General features: G+C 40.4%; 1 protein-coding gene across 4 annotated transcripts in view; it reads right to left on the reverse strand.

The window, feature by feature from the left end:
- The window catches only part of LOC106084710 (aquaporin), a 225,974-nt gene that overhangs the window by 13,751 nt on the left and 196,873 nt on the right, over positions 1-15,350 (reverse strand). The window contains exon 1 of one of the 4 annotated variants that reach the window (XM_013248593.2): positions 11,287-11,467. The exons of the other annotated variants lie outside the window; for them this stretch is intronic. The gene's annotated coding sequence lies outside the window, so the exon portion shown is untranslated. Of the gene's footprint in view, positions 1-11,286; positions 11,468-15,350 lie in introns of those variants that run through there. 4 annotated transcript variants of the gene reach the window in all.

Consider the following 15,350-nt stretch of genomic DNA (forward strand, 5'->3'; position numbering starts at 1 on the left):
ATATAAAACGATCTGGGATCTGGTCTTCTTGAGCCTCTAGAGGTCGCAATGCTCGTCCGATTTGACTTAAATTTTGCACGTAGTGTTTTGGTATCACTTCTAACAACTGTGTTAAGTATGATTCAAATTGATTCATAGTCTTGTATAGCTGCCATATAAACCGATCTTGGATCTTGACTTCTTGAGCCAATAGAGCGCGCAATTCTCATCCGATTTGGCTGAAATTTTGCATGAGATGTTCCGTTATGACTTCTAATAACTTTGCTAAGTATGGCCCAAATCGGTACATAACCTAATATAGCTGCCATATGAACCGATCTGCGGTCTTGACTTCTTGAGCCTCTAGAGGGCGCAATTGTAATCCGATTTGGCAGAAATTTTGAACAACGGCTTCTCTCATGACTTTCAGCAGACGTGTCTAATATGGTCTGAATCGAACAATAGCTTGATACAGCTCCCATATAAACCGTGCTCCCGATTTTGCTTTGTGAGCCCCTACAAGCGCAATTCTTATCCGAAAGAACTGAAATATTACACAATGACTTCTACAGTGTTCGGCATTCATGTATGGTTCGAATCGGACTGTAACTTGATATAGCTCCAATAGCAAAACAGTTCTTATTCAATATTCTTTGTTTGCCTAATTTGGATCGTACCTAAAGTACTTCGAATCAAACTTCCAGTAGTTTAAATACAACCATTCATCTCAGAGATATGTAAATCACATTTGGTTTAATTTAAAGACCCACACACGTGTCCATATAATAAAACAAAGAATTTATTCTATTCCATTAACTGCAAAATTTAACTCAAGTAGACAAATTTTCCTTATTATCTACCAGAAAATTTCTAAACAGACACATGCTTTAGTTCGCTTTTATTTTCTATTATTTTAATATAAATTGCTAATATTATAAACATTTTGATTACTATGTATTTCAGTCTAATAATAATCAACGAATGAATAACAAGCTATTTAATATTTATGATAAGGATTGCTTGCCTTCGCGTCAAGTATCTCTTGACATTATTTTTACGTATAGAAATTTTGTTCAAGTGTTTAAATGCCAACAAGAAAATATAATTCTACAAAATTTGTTTTTTGTTAATAGAATCTTCAATAAAGTGGAAAAGTTTTAAAAATGCAAAATGCAAGGCTGATGAAAGCCGCTACCAAAAAAAAATGTAATAACTTTTTTTCTATTTAATAATAATAATTTAATAATTAATTTAATTAATTAATTAATTAATTTAATTAATAATAATTTAATAATTAATTTAATAATTTAATTTAACATGAATAAAAGAAAAATGTATTCCATACACCGAAAAAAAAATGTAGCAATATTCATCATTGTAGCAATATTCATCAGCCACCCTGTATATTCAATACTTTAAGAAGATTTTTTGGAACTGTTGTAATAATGAAGAAGCGGTGACGTGAATACTTCGAACCCGGATCTTGATGATGTTGCAAATTGCAAATTTTGCCCATGAACATTCCACTAAGGAACGTGGTCAAACTTCTCACATATCAATGAGTGCAGTCCGATTCAAGTTTAAGCTCAATGATAAGGGGCCTTCGTTTTTTAGCCGAGTCCGAACGGTGTACCGCAGTGCGACACCTCTTTGGAGAGAAGTTTTACATGGCATAGTACCTCAAAAATGTTGCCAGCATTAAGAAGGGAAACCACCACTGAAAATTGTTTCTGATGGTCTCTCCAGGATTCGAACCCGTGCGTTCAGCGTCATAGGCACACATGCTAACCTCTGCGCTACGGTGGCCTCCGGATAATGTTATTAAACATATAAAAAGGCAGCAGTATCATGTGATGGCTGGCTAGCCAAATTATTTCAAATTCAAGGCAACAAGGTTAGGTTAGGTTGAAAAGAGGGTGCGGATATTAATATGTCCCATGTCACTACACTACACTACATTCACCTATGCCAGTAATCGGTTTGTTGTGCGCTCTAAACACTAAAAACTAAACACAAAAAAGAAAATCTATGCTAGGAATTCCGTACAAAATCCTTAACTGTTTTCCCTGCCACGCCCCTAAGATGGTTCATGACTGGTATTGTATCCCCACCTAAGTGCCGGTATCTGTTAGATGCGAAAGCCGGGCAATGACAAAGGAAATGTTCAAACCTCTCATCATCTTCCCCACATGCCCTACACCACACCCATTTTACATAAGTGAGCTCGTAGTCCTATGTGTCCCGTTATGATACCAATAGTTATACCAACCTCCTTCTTACTTTCTTTCAGTAATAGCCTCGTCTTCTCATGATCTAAATCCCCCCTATAGGATTTTCGCCGTCATACCGACCTTTTCGCTGTTTCACAGAGTTGCATGCGCATTCATCGCCTACGCTCTTAACTCGGACTGCGTCGACCCGAAAGAATTCGGGTTAATCAAGTTTATGGACGGCAGTCCTCTGGCTTTCACCGCCAAATCATCTGCCCTTTCATCCCCCCTTACTCCGTTACGGCCCGGCACCCAAACGATGCGGATTTTACCATTCTCAGGGAAATCTCCTTCTTGCACTGCAAGACTGTTCATGGCCTCGCCGTCCTGGTTGTTATTGCCCTCATATTATTGTCCGTAAAGATGTTCACACTCGACATCCTCCCATTCCGTGATCGCCTGGATCTCTCGTAGACCCCCAGGCCCACTCTGTCCTCTAACTTTAATCTTCCAGATGGCAATACTAGGGTTCCGTCAATCCTAGACTGTGCCACTGGCAGCAGTGTCTCGCACTCGACCTTAACATTCATCTCAGGTATCCCATCGGGAATCTCTTCCCTTACTTTCAGGGTTCCTATCGTCGCCTCGATTATACCGCGATGGCTGCACCCACCCTCATTCCATTCTCCCATCGCCTTAGCACCACACCACCTCAGGCATTCCGCGATTGCCTGGATCTCTCGTAGACCCCCAGGCCCACTCTGTCCTCTAACTTTAATCTTCCAGATAGTAATTCTAGGGTTCTGCCAATCCTAGAGTGTGCCGCTGGCAGCAGTGCCTCGCACTCGACCTCAAGGTTCATCTCAGGTATCCGATCGGAAATCTCTTCCCTTACTTTCAGGTTTCCTATCGTCGCCTCGATTATACCGCGATGGCTGCACCCACCCTCAATCCATTCTCCCATTACCTTAGAACTACACCACCTCAGGCATTCCGTGATCGCCTGGATCTCTCGTAGACAAAAAAGACAAACCAGTATGAGCCAAATATTGTGGAGATATATGGTCTCCTTTTTATGTTGCTGAAAGGGATTGGCTTCCTGATCCGGATCTGGCGAATGGGGATTTTAGGCGGCTTAAGGCACACATTTTGGAGAGCCTTTATGATAGGTGGAGCACACGTTGGAATGACAGTGACAATGGACGGATTACCTTTCGATTCATTGGGAACGCGACGTTCGTACTGTACAAACCATCAGATGACCTCAGTAAAAGGCCTATTTCCGCTAACCTAACATCTTTCTCCTACCAAAGACTGCCCTCGCATGGTAGCCAACCTCGCAAAAGGTCCAACAAGACCCTGCTCAAATCTCACACCCACTCTCCATAGGATATACCCATAGCACCTAAGTCTCTGAGGTCCGAATAGTGCGAGCACTCAGTCAGTATGTGCTACACGTCCTCAACCACACCCACGCAGGCCGGACAACCTGCAGTCGAAGCCAGGTCGCTCTTATACAAAAATGCATTGAGAGTGTCATGTCCTGTCAGTAAAAACCCAAGACTCAAACCAAAGCCAACGAGGACATGGCAAAATCTGATCTTTTTGGATTTGGCTTGAGTCCTGGGTTTTTACTGACAGCACATGGCTCTCTCAATGCATTTTGTGTAAGAGGGGCCTGGCGTCGACTGCAGGTTGTCCTGCCTGCAAGGGTGTGGTTGAGGACGTGGTACACATACTGACTGAGTGCCCGTATTATTCTATTCTCAGGGACTTATGCGCTATGGGTATATCCTATGGAGGGGAGGTGTGGGATTTGAGCAGGGCCTTGTAGGACTCTGAGAAGTTTGTGAGGTTGGCCACCTTTGCGAGCGGTTGAGGACGTGGAGCACATACTGACTGAGTGCTCGTACTATTCGGACATCAGGGACTTAGGCGCTATGAGTATATCCTATGGAGAGGTGTTGTTGGCACTCTCAATCCATTTTTGTATACGAGGGGCCTGGCGTCGACTGCTGGTTGTCCTGCCAGCGGGGATGTGGTTGAGGAAGTGGTGCATTTACTGACTGAGTGCCTGTACTTTTCGGACCTCAGGAACTTAGGCACTGTGAGTATATCCTAAGAAGAAGAGGTGTGGGATTTGAGCAGGACCTTGTTGGGATGTTAGGTTAGCGGTGATGGGGCTCTGGTGAAGTCGTCCGATGGTTTTGCTCTTGGTTTTTGTCCGTTTTTGTGTGCTTGACCTTTTTTTGTCCGTTATGGGTTGATGTTTTGTCCGTTTTTTTGTGCTTGACCTTTTTCAGGTTGTCCTACCAACGGGGATGTGGTTGAGGACGTGGTGGATTTACTGACTGAGTGCGTGTATTTTTCGGACCTCTGGAACTTAGGCACTGTGAGTATATCCTAAGAAGAGGAGGTGTGGGATTTGAGTAGGGCCTTGTTGGGCTTTGCGACGTTTTCGAGAGCGGTCTTTGATAGGAGAAGGATGTTAGATTAGCGGTGATGGGTCTCTGGTGAAGTCGTCCGATGGTTTTACTCTTGATTTTTGTCCGTTTTTGTGTGCTTGATCTTTTTTTGTCCGTTATGGGTTCTTGCCCGTGTTGGGTATTTTGTCCGTTTAGATCCGCATTGGGGTTTAGTACGCTTTGTTGACGACCATGTTTAATCTTGGGGGTGATGGGAGTCATGGAAAAGGCTTTGGCGGTTTTCACTTCAGGGGACCAGTCCGGAACTGTTTGGGGTTCAGCTGGTAGTAGCTGCGGCTACGAAGTCTAACCGGTGTCCTTAATCCGGGAGTCGGGAGCCCCTGGGATTTCGATCCCAGCCCGACTATGGTGAGGCCTCAGTGGGGAGTAAGGTGGTAGCTGTGGTTTGGACCCAAATCGCAGGAAAGCGCAAGTTCGATGTGGAGTTGCATTGAAACCGGGTGCCGTGACCCATAGATCAGAAGGAGTTGTGGATAGTGCTCCGCTCCTAACCAAGGGGGAGAACACGTCCAGACAACGTGGGATGGAATTTGTACTCATACATATCCTAGGCAATGGGAGGGGGGGCGTTGATAGACGCATCGTATTCACCTGGGGTTAAGAGCTCTGCAGGATTAAGCCAATACGGCAGTTGCCTGCCTTAAACACCATAAGGTCTCCTTTTATCCGACACAATAATATCGAACATATTATGTTAGAGATTGGAAAAATTTGTGGAAGAGATAGTTGGGATTTGTAGCTTAAGACCTGGTATTATCAAGGTCCAACAGAAATATGACAAATCACTTAAAAGACTCAAGACTCAATCTACATCAGGCTTAAGATGGAATATAACTCCCATGTATGGCAGGGTGCTCCAAAATTCTCCTTGAAGGTACTTGACTGGGTTCAGAGGAGAGCTATGTTCTTGATCGACGATGGTAGAGTATCCAACTCTTTGTTTCCCGCCGGAACGTAGGCAGCATTTTATCGATACTTTCGTGATATTTGCTCCGATATATACGTCTTGTTATCCCTGAAGTAGGGAGTTTCGCCGGAGACACAAGATTTTCTAGGAATGAATACCGGAACATAATCAATTGGCCAGTTGGTCGAACCCTGCGTTACCGAAAAAACTAGTTTTTTGCCCGAACAATACAAATCTGGAATCCGGCAAATATCTTTCCCACTACTTATGACCTCCAAAAACTGAAAAGAAATGTGAATAAACACTACTCCCTCTTTCCCCATTCAGACTCCTGATTTTCCATTCGCCAACGCATTCCACTGGATGCATAGGGGACAACCCCTGCGTGTTGGTTAAATATACAAAAAGATGACACTTCATACCACAATGATCTACACTTTGCAAGTTCTTCTATGACCGAATATCATCTCTCTCTCTTTATGTTTTAAAACATCTAAATAAATGTCTAAGATCTTAAAATGACATTAATTTTTTCCGTTTTTTTTTACTTCTTCATAATCCTTAATTAAGTCCTAAATACCTCAGTTTAAAATTCAATTACACATTTTGCGATGACAAGTTTAATACCCGGCTGATAGAAATTTTTGATTTTAGAACCAGTATAAATGATATGGAATGATAAATACATTAAATGGTATGCGAATTATAATAATTGACAGCTGGGTAATTTCCCTTAGCGGGAAAATTCAAAGGCGCCCGTCGTAATTGGTTTTAACCGGATTCATTGGGAGCTTATAAACAACGGAGTTTTGTGACAACCATACATTTCAATAGTAATGATAGAAAAGTGCAAACGAAATGCGTATGCTTAAAAAAGAACTTCACAATCAGAATAAGTAAAAATCGCGATGTAATCGTTCAGGCCGAACCTTCGATACCCACCACCACAAAGTGTACAAGAAGTGAATGAGGCTCAAGACAAAATTAGATGCTGGAGAAGTAAAATCGGGAGTTCAAGATACATAGTTTCAGCCAGATAGGAAAAATCTTAATAGCAGTCATAGTGCAGAATACACTAAACAACAGCCAATCTGGAGGGGTGGAATGTTCAAAGTGAGGGTGATTGTAGTAGGTCAGCAGAACAAACCCCCACAAAGGATTTAAAATTCTCAGGCCAAGCATTTCTTCGGGGTCCTTTTAATATGGCCTAAAAAGAAGACCAAGAATCCCTTTATATTGCAGTGCATCCGAGTTATATCAGAGATGGGTGGCCAGATATATGCGAATTTTTTTGACACACTCCTCCCCAAAACCTCTTTAAAGCTGGCATATAAACCAATCGCTCAATATGGGACTTAAAAGAAAGTTATGAAAAAGTCATAAAATTAAAGTTATTAAAAATTGACGCAAAGTGTCAGGAGGGCCGCCCAACACAAACCCCCTAAACGGGCATATGGACCAACCGGTACAATATCGGACTATATATCTGCTTGTAGGATTTTTGGGTGAGGCACCCCCAAACGCCCTGAGACTCAAGAAGTCTGTCGGTCTGTTCGTCTGTCTGTGGTAAGCACTTCAAGCTAGGCGCTTTTGCACAAATACCCCCTTTTGCACAAATACCCCCTATTAGTGGAGGTCAGCTGGGATTGTAAACGTTCGATATCGGTCCATGTTTAGATGTAACTCCCATATAAACCGATTTTCAAATTATATTTCTTGAGCCTCTGGAGAGCGCAATTATTATCTGATTTGGTTGACATTTTGTACTATGACATCTTCTACGACATAAAACAAATGTGTTAAGTACGAGGGTTGCCTTTTATATTTTGGGATTAGAGAACACATTAATTATCGAAAATCGCTTTATTGTTTTCAAAATATTCCCCATTAATGCCATATATACCAACTTCCCGATTTAATATTTTAGACCCATTAAACGTGGATTTTTTAACCTATTTCGTTGAAATTTGGCACAATGAATATATGAGTATGGTCAAGATCGGGTTATATTTGAATATTTTTGCCACCGTAGCGCAGAGATTAGCATGTCCGCCTATGACGCTGAACGCCTGGGTTCGAATCCTGATGCTGGCAACATTTGTGAGGTACTACGCCATGTAAAACTTCTCTCCAAAGAGGTGTCGCACTGCGGCACGCCGTTCGGACTCGGCTATAAAAAGGAGGCTTAAACTTGAATCGGACTGCACTCATTGATATGTGAGAAATTTGCCCCTGTTCCAATTTGCATATTTGCCATACATGCCGATCTTCCGATTGAAGTTCTTGGGCCCATCAAGGCAACGTTTATTGCCAGATTTCGCTGAAATTTGGCACAGTGATTCTTCCACATCCGTGTTCAACATGGCTCAAATCGGTCAATAGTTGATATTAGACAGGGAGTTGTGTTAGGCCCCTCAACCTCCCTGACCAATACGGCCCAGATCGATTCAAATACCGACCTCTCGATTTAAGGTGTTGGGCCCCATAAAAGGCGGATTTATTGTCCGATTTCGCTGAAAGTCGGGTTAGTGAGTTGTGTCAAGTCCCTCGACATCCCTGATCAATACGGCTCAGATCGGTTCATTTATTTTCCGATTTCGCTGAAATTTGGGACAGTGATTTGTTTTAAGCCCCTCGAAAGTATGGTTCAGATCGGGTTTTATTTGGATATAGCTGCCATATATGCTGATCTCCCTATCTAAATTCTTGGGCCCATAAAAGCAGCGTTTATTGGCCGATTTGCCATATATATACACACATTGTACTAATGACGCAACTCGGCACTGGATAGATGTGTGCACCACACCAACTGGAACTTTGAGGTCCGTCCACAGGTTATCGATAATAAAATGCTCCATACAGAGTAGCTGCAACGGCTGTCGAACAATCAGTGGTATCGAGCAGAGAATCTCAGTGAGAAGTTGGGTGGCACTGACGGGTTATTGGCTCCATTAAATAACCAATGACCACGCTGTTCCCGCGGCAATAGGTCTTTTGGACCAAAACGAGAGGTCTTTTGAAGGTCACGAGAGAAGCTGTTGTACAAAATTTCTGCCAAATCGGATGAGAATTGCGCTCTCTAGAGGCTCAAGAAGTCAAGATCCCAGATCGGTTTATATGACAGCTATAACAGGCTATGTACCGATTTGCACCATTCTTAGCACAGTTATTGGAAGTCATAACAAAACACCTTATGAAAAATTTCAGCCAAATCGGATGAAAATTGCGCGCTCTATTGGCTCAAGAAGTCAAGATCCAAGATCGGATTATATGACAGCTATACCAGATTATGTACCAATTTGAATCATACTTAACACAGTTGTTGGAAGTGATAACACAATACCACGTACAAAATTTCAGTCAAATCGGATGAGAATTACGCCCACTAGATGCTCGAGAAGTCAAGACCCAAGATCGCTTTATATGGCAGCTATATCAAAACATGGACCGATTTGGCTCATTTACAGTCCCAACCGACCTACACCAATTAAAAGTATTTGTGCAAAATTTCAAGCGGCTAGCTTTACTACTTCGAAAGTTAGCGTGCTTTCCACAGACAGACGGATGAGCGGACGGACGGACGGACATGGCTAGATCGACTTAGAATATCATGACGATAAAGAATATATATACTTTATGGGGTCTTGGACGCATATTTCCAGGTGTGACAAACAGAATGATGAAACTATTGTAGTATATCCCCATCCTATGGTGGAGGTTAAAGAAATCAATTTGTGTTTGTTTGTTTGTGTGTTCCTTATAGACTCAAAAACGGCTGAAATCCCGGCTGATACCGTGTTAAAAATAGGGTAGTCCCTATTACTCTAATTTTCAGAAACGCCAGAACTCGGTCATGGATGCAAAATAAAAATTTGGCATCCAAATTTCGGATAGGGTACCTAGGGGGGCCGCCCCACCCTACAGCCTACCAAATATATATTTAGACCAATCACGACAATATGGGACTCGACGTATCTGATATCCAATTGTCGAATAAAGTGTTAGGGGGACCACCCCAACCCCCAAAACACTCCTAAATCGGACATATTTACCGACCATGGCAATGGCAAATGAAAGATATTTGCGAGTGGAATACGAATCTGATATCCAAATGTGGACCATGTTTCTGGGCGTCCACACGTTCCCCAAAACACACCCCAAACAGGACTTATTTACTGACCATGGCAATATGGGGCTTAAATAAAAGGTATTTGGGGGTCTCCCCTCACTGCCAAAAACACCCCCAAAAGAAGACATTTACGGCCATAGCAATATGGGGCTCAAATGAAAGTTATTTGGGAGTAAAGCAGGAATCTGATATCAATGTTCGGAAAAAAGTTTCTATGGAGCCACCACACCCCCATAACCTCCCCAAACCTGTCATATTTGCGACTATGGAAAAATGGGGCTCAAATGAAAGGTATTTGGGATTAGACCACGAATCTGATATCGAAATTCGGGACCAACAGCCTAGGAGACGTCCCACCCCCATAACAAGCCCCAAATGGGACGGATTTGCTCACCATGACAATTTGGGTATTATTAAAGGGAGTGCAGCTCAATATTGATAGTCTTTAGTGTCCATAGCCCAAATCGGACATATTTGCTGCCTATTGCAATAAGGGGTTAAATGAAAGGTATTTGAGATAGGAAAACGAATTTGATATACAATTTTGAGACCAATGCCAATATGAGATTCAAATAAATGATATATGCTGATATATTTTCAGGTTTTCAGTGTTTGGGGGACCACCCCACTCCCTAAAACACCCCCAAGTCGAGCATATTTACCGACCACATCAATGTGGGTCTCAAATGTAGGTATTTGAGAGTAGAAAACAAATCTGATATCCAAGTGTGGGACTATGTATTTGGGGCAGCGCTCAGTTTTAGGAATAGAGTATATCAGACACACACACGTTAATGACCCTAAGCTCTTCGAGGGAATTCAGAGACCAATAAAGATCATATGGGATTCAGATAAAGGCATTTATATTCGTATACTGTTAGTCAAGCGATATACGTATACTATTTTCTTAGCATGGTATTTCACTAAAGGCCCTTTAATTGGATGATTTTATTCCATATAAAGTAAAAGAAGACTCAGCAAAGCATACTTAATGCCTTATTACCATTTTTTTTTTTTTTTTTTTTTTGATTTCTGCATTAATTTGGATCAGGTTTTAGTTACAGTTTTCCACTTTAATAGCATTTTTATTGTGTATTTTAATTTTTTTTTGAAGTTTATAATATGTGAAGACATTAAAATATAATATCTCATGCTTATCGTTTTCACTAAAACTTTCCATATTCAAGACACCAAATAAGTGTTTATTATTTTTTTAAATAAAGTCCACAAACTCCTTTTTATTTTATTTAAGGTTCTAACAATGTTTAACTTTCAAACAATATCCAAAGATATCCTTGGATATCACCAAGACAAAATCTTCTTCTTTAATTATGGGAATTTCCCACAAGTAACAAACATTCATTGCATTTCATTAGAATGAGTGCAATATTTCTCAAGTCTTACTATCACTCGATAGGCAAGTCTATTGAAAAATAATTTCCATCGAAAGGTAAGACTGCTGCATAATTTCAATTTTAATTAATTTTGTCTACTTATTTCTTCTTCTTTCTTTCAATTTCAATTTCTTGCGTGTAATTTGTTCATTTCACAAACAAAACCATGGACTTTACTCACAATTTCACAAAAACGAAACAAAAGTAATTTTCATAAACTTTATATGTTAGTCTTGTTGATAGTGGTCGTTGTTGTTGTTGTTACTGTTATTGTTGTTGCTGTTGTACCACGATGACACTACTACCGGCGTCAGGCGATTGTGCCAACGACAACGACGACTGTAAAAAGTGAACTGAATACAATCAGTTTAAGGGAACTGACCATATAGACCTAGGTTCGTATGAAAACCAACCATGGCGAACACTCGCAGTAAAATATCAGTCTAACTGAATAAAAGGCGGCAGCATATAAGCGTGCCATATGGGATATTCCATGGAGAAGGAAGAAGACATGACATATTTACCAAACATCTCCATATTGCCTTTTTAAGTGATGGGAAAGGGCAACACTTATTAAATCATTGAGATAAAACTTGAAACAAACAGCACTAATTGATATGGGAGAAATATAACTGCCGTTCTTACAAGGAATTGTCAGTAACCTCAACAAGTAAAACCGTACTAAATTCGGTCGGGCCGAATCTTGTAAACCCTGCATCAAGGATCGCATTTGTCCCGAATAGGTTCATAACCTGACATAGCTGCAATAGCATACCAATTCTTATCCATTATCCTTTGCCTGGTATCTCTTTATAGGCCAGCAAAGGATAATGGATAAGAATTGGTATGCTATTGGAGTTATGTCAGGTTATGAACCTATTCGGGTCATATTTAACTTGGATGCTGGAGACCATAGTAGATGCCATCCTGCATAGAGATGTAAGAAATAACATCGGGATATCGGTTTATTTGAAGCTACATCAGGTTATAGACCGATTCACACCATATTTAGCAAGTGTGTTAAAGATCATAGAAAATGCCATTGGGGAAAATTTTAGCCAAATAGACTAAAATCCCAAACGACCAACACTAATTGCAAAATTTTTACAAAATTTCAAGGGCCTAGCTTTAGTTTTTAGAAAGTTTACGTGCCTTCCACAGACAAACAGACAGATGGAAATGGCTAGATCGGCTTAAGAATATATAGGGCCATGAAGAATTTATATACTCTATGGGGTCTTAGGCCAATATTTTGATTTGTTAGTAATGGAATTACGAAATTAGTTTAACCCCATGCTATGATGAAGGGTATGAAAAGATCACGTATTAACCGACCCCTTGACTTGACATCCTGAAATCTAGAGGATGCAATTCTTAGCTGATATTTTACAGCATAACTCTGTTAAATGGTCCTTAACTTGATTAGCGCGTTCTTCCATTTTACGACGAAGCTCATTTTTGCCTCAATGGGTACGTAAATAAGCAGAGTTGTCAATTTTTTAGGGAAGATCAGCCAGAAGCATTGCAAGAGCTAGCAATGCATCCAGAAAAAGTCACAGTTTGGTACGGTTTATGGGCTGGTGGCATCATTGGACCGTACTTCTTCAAAGATGATATCCAATTTTTTTTGTGTCCAAATTATAAGAGCTTGACTTGCTTGACATGTGGTTCTAACAAAACGGTGCCACATGCCACACAGCACGCATAACAATGGACTTATTGAGAGGCGAGTTTTGTGAACAATGTGATCGGTCAATTGGCCACTTAGATGGTGTGATTTAAAGCCCCTTTAGCCTATTTTTGTAGGATCTCTGGATTTACGTTCTTGGGTCCATTAAGGGCGCATTTGTTGTCTGATTTCGCTGAAATTTGGGAGTTTGTTAAGCTCTTCGACATCCAGATCGGTCCACATTTGGATAAAGCTGCCATCATAAGCGTAGAAAGGCCTCTGGGGGGTGGACTTAGCAAGCCCCAGAGAAAAAAAAATATTTTTTTCGATAAAATTTGCTAATTTTATTGCTATTCAAAGGGCTTTTAGGGGGTGAGGTGGCCAACCAGCAACTGAGCCCTAAAAAAACCAGCCTAGTGCTCTGCTCCCAAATACCATTTATTTGAACCTCATATAGTCATTGGTTTAAGCAGAGTTTTGGTATGAAGCATCCCTCAAACACTTGGCCCCAAAATTAGACATCAAATTAGTTTTCTTCTCTCTCAAATGCCTTTCATTTGAGCCATTTTTTGCCATAGTCGATAAATATATGCGGTTTGGGGCCACTCTCTACACTCTTTCAGCCCCAAATTCTGATGGTCAGCAAATACGTCCTATTTAGTGGTTGTTATAAGGGTGCGATGGCCCCTAGACACTTGGACCAGAATGGTGATATCAGAATTGTGCTCTACTCCCAAATTTTATTCATATGAGCCTCAAATTTCCATAGTCGGCTAATATGTCCACTTTGGTGGGGTGTTTTGTTGGATGGGACGGCCATTCAGCAACTTGGCGCTGAAAATCTATATCAGATACGTGCTTTACTTTAAAATACCTTTTATTTGTGGATTCATATTGCAATGGACAGCAACTAAGTCCTATTTGGGAAGTGTTATAGGGGCCTATAGACACTTTGCCGCGAATGTTGATATCAGATTCTTGCTCTACCCCCAAAGATCTTCTTTTTGAGCCCCATATTGCAATGGTCAGTAAATTTTTCCCAAGTATGGTTCCCCAGTAAATGGTTTCCAAAACACTTGGTTCCACATTTGATTATCAGATTCGTATTCTTCTCTCAAATACCTGTAATTTGAACCCCATATTGCCATAGTCAATTAATAAGTCCTGTTTGGGGGTGGGGTGGACCCCTAGAAACTTAGTCCCGAAATTGGGTATCAATTTCGTTTTTTACTCCTTTCATTTGAGCTCCATATTGTCATGTTAGATAAATAAGTCCGCTTTAGTTATGTTTTGCGGGGTGGGGTTGTCCACCAAACACTTGGTCGCACAATTGGATATCTGATGGTGGTACCCCATCCGAATATGCGATTCCAAATTTTTTGGTTACTATAAGAGAGCAAAAAATATTTCGCTTAAAATGTATCACCCATCTCCCATTCTGGCGTTTTAGAAAATGAGGGTAAGAGAGAAAATTGATATATTGAGAAGAAATTTGATATTTTTGCTGCACGCAGGTTAAGTTATTGAAAGTGCCAAATTGGACTATTTGTGGATATAGCTGCCATATAGACCAATCTGCTAAAAAAGGTTTGAAACTCATAAAAACTTTATTTTTCACCCGATTTCACTGAAATTTTAAACAGTGAGTTACTTTAAACCTCCCGATACAAATTTCGTTCAAATCGGTCTATATTTAGTTATAGCTGTCATATAGACCGATTCCTTAATCCCATAAAAAGCAGATTTATTGCCATATGTCGCTGAAACTGTGACTTGTATAAGAGTTCTCGGGAGCTGAAAGAAATATGATCCATACCCAGCCCCTTTTTAGATATAACTGGGGTTACGATAGAGGAGTTATAATAAAATGGGATGATGAATATATCCATGGTGGTGGGTTCTAAAGTTCGGCACGGTCGCACTCAATACGTTTTTATTCGTTTTATATTAATATACATATTTTTTTTTTATTCGGCCCCACCTGATAACATTATTTTTAATTTGTCTCTGTTCCTTTATTATTTTTGTTTTTATTATTTTATGGCATCACCCATATGATGATAGCGAAAAAAAATCAGGAATACTTTGAAGTGGCAACAACACCAACTCGAGCACTGATAAGAAATAACGCATAATCGCAATGAATTCAAGCGCCCAAATAAATGCCAAAAGTACTACGAAACACACAGAGTTGAAAAGTGTATAAATTTTGTAGGTGATAATTTTTTCTGTTGTTTTTGTTTGCACAAAATAACAACCAAATCGGATTTGGAATATTGATCATCATCAATGACAAACGAAATGTTTTTCTATTGTTTTAAAATGGATAAAAATGTCGTGCTTAAATTGACCATAAATTAACCACATCAAATATTTATAGGCAATATTTGTGATGTCAAATGTATTAAAGGGGTTAAAAATAAACATGAGGGTAACCTGTTGCTGCTAACGGCCATGGGTTAACAGCAAAGCTAAACACACGTCATCAACCAATTGGTGTGAAGTGCATAATAAGGAGACTTTTGGGGGCATTGATTGGGCTATGATTTTAATGGAATATTTGCAAAGAATGCAAA

This window comes from Stomoxys calcitrans, chromosome 2 (assembly GCF_963082655.1).
Source record: "Stomoxys calcitrans chromosome 2, idStoCalc2.1, whole genome shotgun sequence".
Classification (NCBI taxonomy): domain Eukaryota; kingdom Metazoa; phylum Arthropoda; class Insecta; order Diptera; family Muscidae; genus Stomoxys; species Stomoxys calcitrans.